Here is a 17,415-nt window from a genome sequence, read left to right as displayed (position 1 = left end):
CCCTCATACCTTTGTAATAGATTTCTTGGTCTCCTCCATTTATTCTTCTTTCTTTTACTGTCCCCCTAGAGTGGCTGCTCCTCAAGGGTTCATACACTGATCTCTTCTCTCTATTTTTTTATATCTCTCAGGGACCTCTCATCCATGCCTATAACTGGCTGACATATGTCGTACATATACCAATGACTCCTAAGTCTAATGTAAACTAATCTCTAGATTTCTTTGTGAAACTCAAGACTTGACCCAAATAAAGACAGACATCCTTACCTGTCTTGCAGGTACTTCAGAGTTTGTCCAAAACCAAACACATTATCTTTTATTAACAAATCTTCTCCGCTTTACTCTTGACATAGACTGAATGTTTGTGTCCCTCTAAAATTCATACATTTAAATCCTAAGCTTCAAGGTGATGGACTTAGAAGTGGTACCTTTGAGAGGTAATTAAGACATGAGGGCAGAACTCTCATGAATGGGATTAGAGCCCTTATAAAAGAGACTTCAGAGAGAAAGATCCTCACCATGTAGGTTTCAGCTAGAAGACACACCTATCATTGAGAAGTGCGTCCTCACCAGATATTGGACTTGGACTTTCAACCTCCAGAACTGAGAGAAATACATTTCTGTTGTTTATTACTACTCAGTCTCTGGTATTTTGTCATAATAGCCTACACAGACTAAGACAACCATATATTTTGATATAATATCTATCCACACAGTAACCTAAATTAGAAACTTTAAACCAGACTTGTTTTTATTCCCGGCCTCATAACACATTCATTGGTGTATGGTTATTGGTTTATTTGAACTCCCTATAGAGCCAAGACCTTGCTTTATTTATCACTCCTCCACCCAGGTTAGTTCATGGATCATAGTAGGCTCTTATTAAATGTTTGTTGTACTTAATTGCTGGAATTTTACACATCATTCAAAAAGCTCTACTCAGAATACTGGGAATAAAGTCTCTAAGACTTGGACAAGATTTGAAAATGCACCCCTACTTTAGTGGTTTAAAGTATAGAATAAAGCAAAAGTTTTGGCCTTAAATTTTGTAAGCTAGTCTAATAAAAACACAGAATCAAGATAAACTCAGAAGTTCTGAGATGGAACAAACCTTAGACAGAGTTAAAGGAGATTGAGTAGTGATCTCATCATGAAAAATGAAATTGCTTTTTAATTTATTTTTCATAAGCACTTGCAAAAGTGTGTGTGTGTGTGTGTGTGTGTGTGTTATAGAAGAAAGATGGTGTGAAGGGGGATAGATGAAGTGAAAGAGGAACTGAGTGGAGAATAATATATTTCATCAAGAAAATTGAATCATAACATGTTTCAGGGAATAGCATGGTGGAGGTGGGGTGGGACTGTGGAACTGCAACGGCTGATGACTTACTGGCAGCAGCATTTGTTGTTCACTGGAGTGGCAGGCAATATATTTTTTTTTAATTTATTTTTAATTGGAGGATAATTGCTTTACAATGTCATATTGGTTTCTGCCATATATCAATATGAATCAGCCATATGTATACATGTGTCCCCTCCATCTTGAACTTCCTTCCATCCTCTTGACAACCTCTAGGTTGTCACAGAGCACAAGGCTTGAGCTCCCTGTGTCACACAACAAATTCCTATTGACTATCTATTTTACATATGGTAATGTATGTTTCAGTGCTATTCTCTCAATTCATCCCACCCTCTCCTTCCCTCACTGTGTCCACAAGTCTGTTCTCTATGTCTCTTTTTGTCCACGGACACTTTAATCCATGTTTTAGCCTCTTTCCCCCTAACCAATGCTGTTTTACCAATGGCAAAATCAACTTCTTTGAATTGTACCTTTTTTGATTTGGTCACTCTGAATATACTGATGTACTCAATTTACTCCACTATCCCAAGATATACTTTAAAATATAAATGTTGTTCTAAATATTCTGTTCTATGTTCATCTTGCTTTTCTTTGGAACAAGATACTATGTTTCGCTTATCTTAGTCCATCACTCCTCTTCCTTAGAATCTCTTTCAAAGGTAAACTATCTACACAAGGCCTATGGCATGCAGGCTTTGGACTTTGGGGTAGCGTAGGCTAAGGCAAGTCTCAAATCACAGGAATAAATTTTTTGAAAAGAGTGGAATGGTAAACTGAAGCCAAATTATCAAATTATGTGGTCTTGCTTCTCAACTTCACTGATCTGAAGTTTCTAAAGTCATTGAGAGTGGTCTTATACCCATAGGCAGCTGCTCATATGACAAGATCTAGTCTTTTCAGGACTGAAAACAAATTACTCCAGGGGAAATAAAAATGGGTATTAATAGGCACTATAATTTCTAAAAAGTAAACAATAGCAGAGAAAAAGAGGGAAGTGACGCTTAAGTAATTGTTAATGTCAGGTTAAGATGGTAAGATATAATGCCTGGCACTCCCTCTCTGGTTTTCCCATTTAAATACTTAAGTGGCTACAAAAAATAAACTACACAAAATTACAATATTACCATCAGACTCACATAGGGATTTCTACTTACAGCAGTGCCAGTGGACCTGGATTAAGAAACACCAGTGGTTGCCTCCACATGTCCTGCCTTTTGTCCCAAAACAACATGGTTATTTTGGAAATGGCAGGGTAGGTTTTAGCCTGTTTCCACAAGAAGCAAGCCCCAGAAAACCAATCTCAGAAACATATACCAGTCAGATAATGTTCCTGAAACAACCTGATGGGTGTATTTCTTTTCCTATTCCCATCAGTGTCTTTCTCTTCAAGTCCAGTAAGAAACACTATCTCCTGCAGTCCATTGTTGACCTACAGATGGCATGTCTTTATAAAAACAATATTTCTATAGGTTACTCTTCCCCTTCTCTGCCTCAGAGAAAGAAACTGATCAGAAATAATACAGTTCTCAAAACATTGGCCATAGAAGTTACTGGAGAAAGATGCCAGAGGCAAAATGACCAGAAGGAACAAAACATATCATTATATAAGAAGGGCAGGATGACACCTGTCAGAGAGATACCTACCACTGCATGCCAATGGCAGAATAGACATGGGTTTCATTTGTACTTGGTTTTGAATTGTCAACCCTCAGACAGTGACAGGCAAGAGTTTGAAAATGGCAGCAGGTATCAAATGTTACTTGCTTCAAGAAAAACTTGTTTCTGCATTTGTCTATCTAAACAACCGATTCTCTGGTATAACACATTTTCATACAAGTCTTAGTCCCTAGGGGAAAAAAAATGTTTTCCATGTGTGAAAAGTGGACACTAGAAATAGTGTCACTTGGGAAATACTTCTTATGGTCAAGGGAGAAAAAAAGAAGACAATGTGTTGTATAGGGAAACTGCCTGGAGGCACTTTGTTGGCTGCAAGCTCATGGTAGACCAGTTTAAGATCAAAGGCGTTAAGGTGATAGAGAATAAAACTCGGTGCAATCACTCTGAGAAGAGGGCAAACAGCCAGCAGCACCTAATCTTGATTCTTTCCTTGACTTATTTGCCATACATCAAATGCAGAATCTGTTTTTCCACACACATTAGTTCCACAGGAAAAGCTGCATGTGCGTGCATGTGGTTTTTTTTTTTTTTTTCCTTTCCTTTTCTTTTGTCTCTGGTATTTCGATGTGACTCACAGAAGAGAGAGGCCAAAAAAGCCATTTTACTCTTGTAACAGTCTTTTTCTCAGTGGAATTCAGAAGCCAGAATTGGGTTTTGTAAATAGTGGAAAACAAAATTCTCATATTTCAGAGCTTTAGTGACTGGAAGATATGAGTTCCAAATGTATCAAGTTTGCTATATGGAACTGACACACAAAATAACATTCTTTATTTTCCTTCTCATTGCCTATTTTTCCTCAAGATTTTGCACTATATTAATAGTACTTCAAACATTATCTAATACCCTTAGATTGTTTTCACACTTTATATGATCTTAGGTAGGTCAAGAATAATTGTTTTCTCTTTTATAAATGAGGAAACAAGCTCAGAGATGTTATCTAACATGTAAAAGATTCCATGACTTATAAGTAATACAGCTAGGGCCAGCACCAGGGTTTCTGATTCATAGTTCAATAATATTTAATATAGCTAAAGTATGCTTCTTAGTTAACATCTATGTAGCATCTATGTAGATAAAGAACTGTGTGCTCTATTAAAATGACACCATCATTAAGATTACATGCAAGCTGATAACTGTCATAAAAATTAAGCAGACTATTTCTTAAGAAAAGTTATCTAGGGCACCTGTCATTGAAATTAATTTAATTCTCCCTCTTAGATAGCTCAGTTGGTAAAGACTTAACCTGCAATGCATGGGACCCTGGTTCAATTCCTGGGTCAGGAAGATCCACTGAGAAGGGATAGACTACCCATCCAGTATTCCCAGGCTTCCATTGTGGCTCAGCTGGTAAAGAGTCCACCTACAATGTGGGAGACCTGGGTTTGATCCCTGGGTTGGGAAGATCCCTTGGAGAAGGGAAAGTCTACCCACTCCAGTATTCTGGTCTGGAGTCGGACACAACTGAGTGATTTTCACTTTCACCACTTCATTTAGTTTGCAGAACTTTATAAGATTTTTCTTGTTTTACCATCTTAGTTTATTGACTACAGGAGTAGTGTAGAAGGACCTTATAATGATGTTGAGGAAACTAACGGCAAGTATTTTTTTAAAAAGTAGCAAATAACTGCCAATATTGATCAAGAATATAGGGGGAGAAACAGCGTGTATATTATCTATAGTGAAACAGATCACCAGCCCAGGTGGGATGCATGAGACAAGTGCTCGGGCCTGGTGCACTGGGAAGACCCAGAGGAATCGGGTGGAGAGGGAGGTGGGAGGGGGGATCGGGATGGGGAATACATGTAAATCCATGGCTGGTTCATGTCAATGTATGACAAAACCCACTGCAATGTTGTGAAGTAATTAGGCTCCAACTAATAAAAATAAATGAAAAAAAAAAAAAGAATATAGGGGGCGGTCCAAAGACGGTGAAGGAATAAGACGGGGAGACCACTTACTCTCACACAAATTCATCAAAAGATCATTTGAATGCTGAGCAACTTCCAAAAAACAACTTCTGAATGCTGACAGAGGACACCAGGCACCCAGAAAGGCAGCCCATTCTCTTTGAAAGGAGGTATGGCAAAACATAAAAGACAAAAAGAGAGACAAAAGAGTTAGGGAAGGAGACCTATCCTGGGGAGGGAGTTGTGAAGGAGGAGAAGTTTCCAAACAGCAAGAAACCCTCTCACTTGTGGGTCTGTGGGGAGTTTTGTAATCTTAGGGGGCAACAAAACTGGGAGGATAAACACACACACACACACACACACAGAATACACACCTAACCGCAACTCCCAGTGGAGAAGTAGCCCAGATGCTTGCGTTGGTCACCAGCGAGCGGGGACTGAACAGGGAGGTGTGGGTTGCATGCTTAGAGTAAGGACCAGGCATGTATGCCCTGAGGACAACCTGAGGGAGCTAACATGAGATAGTGTCCCAAACTGTGGGATAGACAGAAAAAATAAAGAGAGAGAGAGAGAAAGAGAGAGAACTTTCCCGCAAAAAGTTCTAACCTTAGACACAGCCTGGCCAGTTCACAGAGCAAAGGATTGAATGCATACCAGAGGAGACCCAGCCAGCTGCAGAAATGGTCCATCCCCCCATCATAGGCAGAGAGGCATGCGGGTGACAGCCATAGCTGGAAGGCAAGAGGCAATCTTGGCCCAAAGATGGCTTCCTCCACCAAACTGTGAGCAGGCTCCCAGTTGCTAACCAAGTCTTCCTGGGACCCTGGACGGTTGACAAATGCCAGGAGAGTCACAGCCAGAGATCAGCTCCCCAGAGGAGACACATGGCACACATGAGACAGCACTCTTGAGGTGCACCCAGGAAACCAAATGGCTGGGACTGGGGAGGTGATTAAGATGCACAGCCCACCTGGGACAGTGTGCTCATGAAGAACCTGGTCGCCTGAGCTCCTCAGACCCGGGAAGGGCACAAAACGTATGCCCAACTGAATCCGTGCCTTTGTAGAGTACCCAAGAACCTGAACCTGAGCAGCTTAGGCCTGGGAAGTGCATGCAACCCAGGGCCCACATTGGACAGTTCCCCTACAGAGCAACCTGGACCCTGAGCAGTGTAGACTGGAAAAGCACAGGTGCTATGAGCTGGGGCAAACCCAGTGTGGCCAGATACTGTGAGCACTCCCCACACATGCCAGTGATATTTGTCAGCAGTGTTCCTCCCTCCCAGAGCACAACTGAACAAGTGAGCCTAAATAAGTGACCACCTTTGCCCGCTTGTGTCAGGGTGGAAATTAGACACTGAAGATACTTGCAAACAGAAGAAGCCAAAATAAACATAGAAGAGGGGACCACTCTGGAAGTGACAGGTGCAACAGATTAAAGCCCTTTACTTAGCATTGACTAAGCATTGGAAAGGACCTATAGACCTTGAGAGGAGAAGGCAATGGCACCCTACTTCAGTACTCTTGCCTGGGAAATCCCATGGGTGGAGGAGCCTGGTAGGCTGTGGTCCATGGGGTCGCTAAGAGTCAGACACAACTGAGTGACTTCACTTTCACTTTTCACTTCACGCATTGGAGAAGGAAATGGCAACCCTCTGCAGTGTTCTTGCCTAGAGAATACCAGGGAAGGGGGAGCCTGGTGGGCTGATGTCTATGGGGTCACACAGAGTCGGACACGACTGAAGTGACTTAGCAGCAGCAGCAGCAGCATAGAACTTGAGAAGAAGTACAACCTGGAACAAGGAACTATCCAAAACTGAACTGACCCCATATTGCCCTCGACAAGTCAGAGAAGTTCCTAGATATATTTTCACTATTATCACTTCTTATTTTCTAAATTTTTTATTTATTTTAAAGTTCTTTATTACACATTTAATTTTCATTTTTATAACCTACTATTATGTTTCAAAAAAAAAGACTTCATTTTTTTAAAAAAATGTCATATATATATATGTATATGTATATATATATATATATAATTTTTGTGATTGTTTTTGTTTTGTATATTTAATATTGTATTTTTGAGAGTCTAACCTCTAGATTTTTAAAATTTGCTTTTTGGTATTTGTTATTAAATTTTACATTCAAGAATCTAATCTTCAGCATCCATTTTTACCTAGGGGTGTGATTACTGCCTTGATTGCTCTCTCCCCTTTTGATTCTTCCTTTTCTCCCCCAGTTCACTTCTATTTCTTCCCTCCCCCATTTCTTCTGTACTTAAGTCTGTGAATCTCTGGGTATTCTGACCTGTGGAGAATACTCAGGGAGCTGATAACTGGCTAGATTGGTCTCTCCCCTTTGACTCTCCCTCTTCTCCTTCTGGTCACCTCTATCTCCCTCCTGCCTCTTCTCTTCTCCATGTAACTCCTTTAACTTCTCTGGGTGTTCCTCACTGTGGAGAATCTTTTCACCATTAACCTAGATATTTTATCATCTGTGCTGTATTGATGGAGAAGTCTTGAGGCTACTGTAAGAATAAGACTGAAAGTCAGGGGTAGAAGGCTTAAATATAAAACTTAAGAATACCAGAAAACTCCTGACTCCAAGGAACATTAATTGACAAGAGCTCATCCAAAAGCCTCCATACCTACACTGAAACCAAGCTCCACCCAGGAGCCAACAAGTTCCACAGCAAGACAAACCACACTAATTCTCCAGCAATGCAGGAACATAGCCCTAAACATTGAAATGCAGGCTGCCCAAAGTCACACCAAACCAACAGACACCTCAAAACTCACTACTGGACACCCCATTGCATTCCAGAGAGAAGAGATCCAACTCCACCCACCAGAACACTGATGCAAGCTTCCATATCCAGGAAACCTTGACAAGCCACTCGTCCAACCCCACTCATAGGGAGCACCTTCACAATAAAGAGGAACCGCAAACTTAAAGCCTACGGAAAGGTCACCCCAAACACAGCAATCTAAACAAAATGAAAAGGCAGAGAAATATTCAGCAGTAAAGGAACATGATAAAGCCCACCAAACCAAACCAAAGAGGAGATAAGGAGTCTACATGAAAAATATTTCAGAATAATGATAGTAAAAATGATACAAAATCTTCAAAACAAAATGGAGTTACAGATAAATAGACTAGAGACAAGGATTGAGAGGATGCAAGAAATGTTTAACAAGCAGCTAGAAGAAATAAATAAGAATCAATCAATAATGAATAATGCAGTAATTGATATCAAAAGCACTCCAGAGGGAACTAACAGTAGAATAACTGAGGCAGGTATAAGATAAGTGAGGTGGAAGACAGAATGGTAGAAATAAATGAAGCATAGAGGGGAAAAGAAAAAAAAAAGAATTAAAAGAAATGAGGACAACCTCAGACACCTCTGGGATAATGTTAAGCACCCCAACATTCAAATCATAGGAGTCCCAGGAGAAGAAAACAAAAAGAAAGGCCATTATAAAATACTTGAGGAGATAATACTTGAAAATTTCCCTAAAATGGGGAAGGAAATAGCCACCCAAGTCCAAGAAACCCAGACAGTACCAAACAGGATGCACCCAAGGCAAAACACCCCAAGACACATATTAATAAAATTAATGAAGATCAAACATAAAGTTCAAATATTAAAAACAACAAAGGAAAAGCAACACATAACACAAGGGGATTCCCATAAGGATAACAGCTGATCTTTCATTAGGAACTCTTCAGGCCAGAAGGGAATGGCATGACATACATAAAGGAATGAAAGAGAAAAACCTACAACCCAGATTACTGTACCCAGCAAAGATCTCATTCAAACATGCAGGAGAAATCAAAAGCTTTACAGACAGGCAAAAGCTGAGAGAATTCAGCACCACCAAACCAGCTCTTCAACAAATGCTAAAGGATCTTCTCTAGACAGTTCAGTTCAGTTCAGTTCACTCACTCAGTTGTGTCTGAATTTTTGTGATCCCATGGACTACAGCACACCAGGGATCCCTGTCCATCACCAACTCCTGGAGTTTACTCAAACTCATGTCCATTGAGTCGGTGATGCCATCCAACTATCACATCCTTTGTCGTCCCCTTCTCCTCCCACCCTCAATCTTTCCCAGCATCAGGGTTTCTAGATAGGAAACACAGAAAAGGCTTATAAACTTGAATGCAAAACAACAAAGTAAATGGCAATGGGATCATACTTATCAATCAGTTCAGTTCAGTTCAGTTCAGTCGCTCAGTCGTGTCTGACTCTTTGAGACCCCATGAAGTTATGGCCAACCTAGAGAGCATATTAAAAAGCAGAGCCATTACTTTGTCAACAAAGGTCTGTCTAGTTAAGGCTATGGTTTTTCCAGTGGTCCTGTATGAACATGAGAGTTGGACTATAAAGAAAGCTGAATGCCAAAGAATTTATACTTTTGAACTGAGATGTTGGAGAAGACTTTTGAGAGTCCCTTAGGTTGCAAAGAGATCCGACCAGTCCATCCTAAAGGAGACCAGTCCTGGGTGTTCATTGGTAGGACTGATGTTGAAGCTGAAACTCCAATATTTTGGCCTCCTGATGTGAAGAACTGACTCATTTGAAAAGACCCTGATGCTGGGAAAGATTGAGGGGAGGAGGAAAAGGGGACGACAGAGGATGAGATGGTTGGATGGCATCACCGACTCAGTAGACATGGGTTTTGGTGGACTCTGGGAGTTGGTGATGGACAGGGAGGCATTAATTACCTTAAATGTAAATGGGTTGAATGCCCCAACCAAAAGACAAAGACTGGCTGAATGGATGCAAAAACAAGACCGCTATATTTGATGTCTACAAGAAACCCACCTTAAAAAGCAAGGGACACATACATACTGAAAGAGATGGACTGGAAAAAGATATTCCATGCAAATTGAGACCAAATGAAAGCAGGAGTAGCAATACTCATATCTGATAAAATAGACTTTGAAATAAAGTCCATGAAAAGAGACAAAGGACACTACACAATGATCAAAGGTCAATCCAAGAATAAGATATAACAATTATAAATATATATGCACCCAACACAGGAGCACCACAATATGTAAGGCAATGTTAACAAGTATGAAAGGGGAAATTAACAGTAACCCAATAATTGCGGGAGCCTTTATTTGTTTTTTTTTTTTTTTTTTAATTTATTTAATTGGATGCTAATTACTTTACAATATTGTAGTGGTTTTTGCCTACCTTGACATGAATCAGCCACGGGTGTACATGTATTCCCCATCCTGAACCCCCCTCTCACCTCCCTCCCCATCCCATCCCTCTGGGTCATCCCAGTGCACCAGCTCTGAGCACCCACTCTCATGCATTGAACCTGGACTGGAGATCTGTTTCACATATGATAATATACATGTTCAGTGCTATTTTCTCAAATCATCCCACCCTCGCCTTCTCCCACAGAGTCCAAAAGACTGTTCTATATATCTCTATCTCTTCTGCTGTCTCACATATAGGGTTATCATTACCATCTTTCTAAATTCCATATATATGCATTAGTGTTCTGGAATTGAGCTGTAGGAGTTGCTTGTATATTTTTTAGATTAATTCTTTGTCAGTTACTTCATTTGCTATTATTTTTTTACCATTCTGAAGGCTGTATTTTCACCTTGCTCAAAGTTTCCTTCATTGTGCAAAAGCTTTTGAGTTTAATTAGGTCCCATTTGTTTATTTTATTTTCATTACTCTGGGAGGTGGGTCATAGAGGATCCTGCTGTGACTTATTAAGAGAGTGTTTTGCCAGAAAAAGAGACACAGAAATACAGAACAGACTTTTGAACTCTGTGGGAGAAGGTGAGGGTGGGATGTTTCAAAAGAACAGCATGTATACTATCTATGCTGAAACAGATCACCAGCCCAGGTGGGATGCATGAGACAAGTGCTCGGGCCTGGTACACTGGGAAGACCCAGAGGAATCGGGTGGAGAGGGAGATGGGAGGGGGGATCGGGATGGGGAATAAGTGTAAATCTATGGCTGATTCATATCAATGTATGACAAAACCCACTGAAATGTTGTGAAGTAATTAGCCTCCAACTAATAAAAAAATTAAAAAAAAAAAAAAAAAAAAGAGAGTGTTTTGCCTATGTTTTCCTCTAGGAGTTTTAAGCTTCTGATCTTACGTTTAGATCTTTCATCCATTTTTGTGTTTATTTTTGTGTATGGTATTAGAAAGTGTTCTAGTTTTGTTTTTTTACAGGTGGTTGACCAGTTTTCCCAGCACCACTTGTTAAAGAGATTGTCTTTTCTCCATTGTATATTCTTGCATCCTTTGTCAAAGATAAGGTGTCCATAGGTTCGTGGATGTATCTCTAGGCTTTCTATTTTGTTCCATTGATCTATATTTCTGTCCTTGTGCCAGTACAATAATATCTTGATGACTGTAGCTTTGTTGTGTAGTCTGAAGTCAGGCAGGTTGATTCCTCCAGTCCATTCTTCTTTCTCAAGATGGTTTTGGCTATTAGAGATTTTTTGTATTTCCATACAAATTGTGAAATTATTTGTTCTAGTTCTGTGAAAAATACCGTTGGTAGCTTGATAGGGATTGCATTGAATCTATAGATTGCTTTGGGTAGTATACACATTTTAACCAGATTGATTCTTCTGATCCATGACCATGGTATATTTCTCCATCTATTTGTGTCCTCTTTGATTTCTTTCATCAGTGTTTTATAGTTTTCTATTTATAGGTCTATTATTTCTTTAGGTATATATATTTCAAAGTGTTTTGTTCTTTTCATTGCAATGGTGAATGGAATTGTTTCCTTAATTTCTCTTTCTGTTTTCTCATTGTTAGTGTATAGGAATGCAATGGATTTCTGTGTGTTAATTCTGTATCCTGCAACTTTACTATATTCATTGATCAGCTCTAGTAATTTTCTGCTGGAGTCGGTAGGGTTTTCTATGTAGAGGATCATTTCATCTGCAAACAGTGAGTGTTTTACTTCTTCTTTTCCAAACTGGATTCCTTTTATTTATTTTTTTCTGCTCTGATTGCTGTGGCCAAAACTTCCAAAACTATGTTGAATAGTAGTGGTGAGAGTGGGCACCCTTATCTTGTTCCTGACTTTTAGGGGAAAGGCTTTCAATTTTTCACCATTGAGGATAATGTTTGCTGTGGGTTTTTCATATGCAGCTTTTATTATGTTGAGGTATGTTCCTTCTATGCCTGCTTTCTGGAGTTTTTAATCATAATGAATGTTGGATTTTGTTAGGGGCTTTCTCTGCATCTATTGAGATAATCATATAGTTTTATCTTTCAATTTGTTAATGTGATGTATCACATTCATTGATTTGCGGATATTGAAGAATCCTTGCATCCCTGGGATTAAGCCCACTTGGTCATGATGTATGATCCTTTTAATATGTTGTTGGATTCTGTTTGCTAGAATTTTGTTAAGGATTTTTCCATCTATGTTCATCACTGATATTAGCCTGTAGTTTTCTTTCTTCTGGCATCTTTTTCTGGTTTTGGTATTAGGGTGATGGTGGCCTCATAGAATGAGTTTGGAAGCTTACCTTTCTGTGCAATTTTCTCGAAGAGTTTGAGTAGGATAGGTATGTGCTCTTCTCAAAATTTTTGGGAGAATTCACCTGTGAAGCCATCTGGTCCTTGGCTTTTGTTTGCTGGAAGATTTCTTATTACAGTCTCGATTTCTGTGCTGGTGATGGGTCTGTTCAGATTTTCTATTTCTTCCTGGTTCAGTTTTGGAAAGTTATGCTTTTATAAGAATTTTTCCATTTCTTCCAAGTTGTCCATTTTATTGGAATATAGCTGCTGATAGTAGTCTCTTATAATCCTTTGTATTTCTGTATTGTCTGTTGTGATTTCTGTATTTTCATTTCTAATTATATTGATTTGATTCTTCTCCCTTTGTTTCTTGATGAGTCTGGCTAATGGTTTGTCAATTTTATTTATCTTCTCAAAGCTTTTAGCTATGTTGATTTTTGCTATGGTCTCTTTTGTTTCTTTTGCATTTATTTCTGCCTTAGTTTTTATGTCTTTCCTTCTACTAACCTTGGGGTTCTTCATTTCTTCCTTTTATAGTTGCTTTAGTAGTAGATTTAGGTTATTTATTTGACTTTTTTTCTTGTTTCTTGAGGTAAGTCTGTATTGCTATGAACCTTCCCCTTAGCACTGCTTTTACAGTGTCCCATAGGTTTTGGGTTTTTGTGTTTTCATTTTCATTCATTTTAATGCATGTTTTTATTTATTTTTTGATTTCTTCTGTGATTTGTTGGTTCTTCAGAAGAGTGTTGTTCAGCCTCCATATGTTGGAATTTTTAATAATTTTTGTCTTATAATTGATATCTAGTCTTACTTCATTGTGGCCAGAAAAGATGCTTGGAATGATTTCAATTTTATTGAATTTACCAAGGCTAGTTTTATAGCTGGGGAAGTAGTCTATTCTGCAGAAGTTTCCATGTGCATTTGAGAAAAAGATGAAAATCATTGTATTGGGGTGAAATATCCTATATATATTAATTACATCTAACTGTTCCATTGTATCATTTAAAGTTTGTGTTTCCTTGTTAATTTTCTGTTTAGTTGATCTATCCATAGGTGTGAGTGGGATATTAATGTCTCCCACTATTATTGTGTTACTGTTAATTTCCCCTTTCATAACTGTTAGCATTTGCCTTACATTTTGTGATGCTCCTATGCTGGGTGCATATATATTTATAATTGTTATATATTCTTCTTTGATTGATCCTTTGATCATTATGTAGTGTCCTTCTTTGTCTCTTTTCACGGACTTTATTTCAAAGTCTATTTTATCTGGTATAAGTATTGCTACTCCTGCTTTCTTTTCATCTCTATTTTCATGAAATATCTTTTTCCAACCATTCAATTTCAGTCTGTATGTGTCCCTTGTTTTGAGGTGGGTCTCTTGTAGACAGCATATATACAGGTTCCCTTTTTTTATCCATTCAACCAGTATTTGTCTTTTGGTTGGGGCATTCAACACATCTACATTTAAGATAATTATTAAGTATGATCCCATTGAAATTTACTTTGTTCTTTTGGGTTAAAAGTTATATCCTTTTTCTGTGTTTTCTGTCTAGAGAAGATCCTTTATCATTTGTGGAAGAGCTGGTTTGGTGGTGCTGAATTCTCTCAGATTTTGCTTGTCTGTAAAGCTTTTGATTTCTCCTTCATATTTGAATGAGATCCTTGCTGGGTGCACTAATCTGGGTTGTAGGTTTTTCTCTTTCTTAGCTTTACGTGTGTCCTGCCATTCCTTTCTGGCCTAAAGTGTTTCTATTGAAAGATCAGTTGTTATATTTGTGGGAATCCCTTTGTTGTTTATTTGTTTTCTTTTTTTTGTTTGTTTTTTTTTTCCCCTTGCTGCTCTTAATATTTATTATTTGTGTTTCATCTTTGTTATTTTGATTAATATGTGTCTTGGGTTGTTTTGCTTTGGGTGTATCCTATTTGTAACTCTCTGAGTTTCTTTGGGATTGGGTGACTATTTCCTTCCCCATTGTAGGGAAGTATTCAACTATTATCTCCTCAAGTATTTTCTCATGGCCTCTTTTTGTCTTCTTCTGGTACTCCTATGATTTGAATGTTGGGGTGTTTAACATTGTCCCAGAGGTCTCTGAGGCTGTCCTCGTTTCTTTTAATTCTTTTTTTTTTCTTTTTTCCACTCTGCTTCATTTATTTCTACCATTCTATCTTCTACTTCACTTATCGTACTTCTATCTCCATTATTCTACTGTTGGTTCCCTCCAGAATGTTTTTGATCTCATTTATTGTATTATTCATTTTTGATTGACTCTGTTTTATTTATTCTTGCTCCTTATTATACCTTTCTTACATCATCTCAATCCTTGTCTCCAGGATATTTATCTGTAACTCCATTTTGTTTTCAAGATTTTGGATTATTTTTACTATCATTATTCTGAATTCTTTTTCATTCAGGCTCCCTACCTCTTCCTGTTTTGTTTGGTTTGGTGGGATTTTATCATGTACCTTTACCTTCTGAGTATTTCTTTACCTTTTCACCTTGTTTAGATTGCTGTGTTTCGGGTGGTGTTTCTGTATTCTGGCAGTTTGTGGTTCTTCTATATTGTGGAGGTTCCTTGTCATGGGTGGGGTTGGACTGGTGGTTTCTCAAGGTTTCCTGGTTAAGGAAGCTTGTGGTGGTGTTCTGGTGGGTGAAGTTGGATTTTTAATCTCTGGAGTGCAATGAAGTGTCCAAGAGTGTGTTTTGAGATGTCTATGAGTTTGGTGTGACTTTGGGCAGCCTGTATATTGAAACTCAGTGTATATTACTGCGTTGTTGGAGAATTAGTGTGGTATGTCTTGCTCTGGAACTTGTTGGCTCCTGGGTGGTGCTTGGTTTCAGTGTCATATGGAGGCTTTAGGATGAGTTCTTATCAATTAATGTTCCCTGGAGTCAGGAGTACTCTGGTGTTCTCAGGTTTTGACTTAAGTCTCCTGCCTCTAGTTTTCAGTCTTATTCTTACAGTAACTGCAAGACTTCTCCATCCATAGAGCACCCATGATAAAAAATCTAGGTTAATGGTGAAAAGATTCTCCACAGTGAGGGACACCCAGAGAAGTTCACAGAGTTACATGAAGAAGAGTAAAGGAAGGAAGGAGTTAGAGGTGACCAGGAGTAGAAGAGGGGGAATCAAATGGGAGAGAGCAAGCTAGGCAGTAATCAATTCCCTACGTGCTCTCCACAGTCTGGACCCCTCAGAGAAGTTCACGGAGTTACATAGAGACGAGAAGAGGGAGGAAGGAGTTAGAGGTGACCAGGAGGAGAAAAGGCGGAATCAAGAGGAGAGACACAGATCTAGTCAGTAATCAGTTCCCTAAGTGTTCTCCACAGCCCAGAACACACAAAGAGATTTGCAGATTTGGGTAGAGAAGAAAAGGGGGAGGGAGGAGATAGAGGTGACCTGGGGGAGAAAAAGGAGAGTCAAAAGGGGGAGAGGGCAATTAAGCCAGTAATTACACTCCTAAGTAAAAATGGGTACTGAACATTGGGTTCTTAACAGTAAAAAAATTTATAACAAATACCAAAAAGCAAAGAGTAAAAATCTAGAGTAGAGGTTAGACTCTCAAAAATACAATATTAAAAATACAAAACAAAATCACAAAAATTATAAAATATATATACATATATAATTTACTTTAAAAATCAGGGGTTTTTTTTTGCAAGGTAATAGGTTATAAAAATGAAAGTTAAAGGAGTAATAAAAGGCTTAATTTTTTCAATTTATTTTTATTAGTTGGAGGCTAATTATTTTACAATATTGTAGTGGTTTTTGTCATACATTGACATGAATCAGCCATGGATTTACATGTATTCCCCATCCCGATCCCCCCTCCCACCTCCCTCTCTTAAAAAATTAAAAATTTACAAAATTATACTAGTAAAATATATCCAGGATTTCTCTGGAGCTGCTGAGTTCACTGTGGCATCAGTTCAGTTTCAGATAGTTCCTTGTTCCAGCTTATACTTCCTCTCAAGGTCTATAGGCCCCTTCCAATGTATATAGTGCTAACTACAGGGTTTTAATCTGTTGCACCTGTCACTTCCAGAGCTGTTCCCTCTGTTTTTTTGGGCTTCTTCTGTTTGTCCAGCTGCAATGGACCACTCAGAGGCGTGACCATGAGGAGCTACCCCTCGCCCAAGGTCAGGGGCAGCGGCAGGGAGAAGCAACCCCACGTCCAAGGAGTGGTGGCTGTGAGGGTGTAGGAGGGCCGAGAGGAGCTATTCCACGTTCAAGATCAGGAGGGGCGGCTGTGAGGGATATCCCTCGTCCAAGGTAAGGTGCAGCGATTGCATTTTGGTGGAAAAGCCATAAAGAGATACCCCACGTCTAAAGTAAGAGAAACCCAAGTAAGACAGTAGGTGTTGCAAGAGGGCATCAAAGGGCAGACACACTGAAACCATAATCACAGGAAACTAGACAATCTGATCACATGGACCACAGTCTTGTCTAACTCAGTGAAACTAAGCAATGACGTGTGGGGCTACCCAAGACGGACGGGTCATGGTGGAGATGTCTGACAGAATGTGGTCCACTGGAGAAGCTAATGGCAAAGCACTTCAGTATTCTTGCCTGGAGAACCCCATGAACAGTATGAATAGACAAAATGATAGGATCCTAAAAGAGGAACTCCCCAGGTCGGTAGGTGCCCAATATGCTGGAGATCAGTGGAGAAGTAACTCCAGGAAGAATGAAGGGATAGAGCCAAAGCAAAAATAATACCCAGTTGTGGATGTGACTGGTGACAGAAGCAAGGTCCGATGCTGTAAAGAGCAATATTTCATAGGAACCTGGAATGTTAGGTCCATGAATCAAAGCAAATTGGAAGTGGTCAAACAGGAGATGGCAAGAGTGAATGTCAACATTCTAGGAATCAGCGAACTACAATGGACTGGAATGGGTGAATTTAACTCAGATGACCATTATATCTACTACTGTGGGCAGGAATC

This window comes from Cervus canadensis, chromosome X, assembly GCF_019320065.1.
Source record: "Cervus canadensis isolate Bull #8, Minnesota chromosome X, ASM1932006v1, whole genome shotgun sequence".
In the NCBI taxonomy this organism is placed as follows: Eukaryota; Metazoa; Chordata; class Mammalia; order Artiodactyla; family Cervidae; genus Cervus; species Cervus canadensis.
This window is presented reverse-complemented; position numbering follows the sequence as displayed.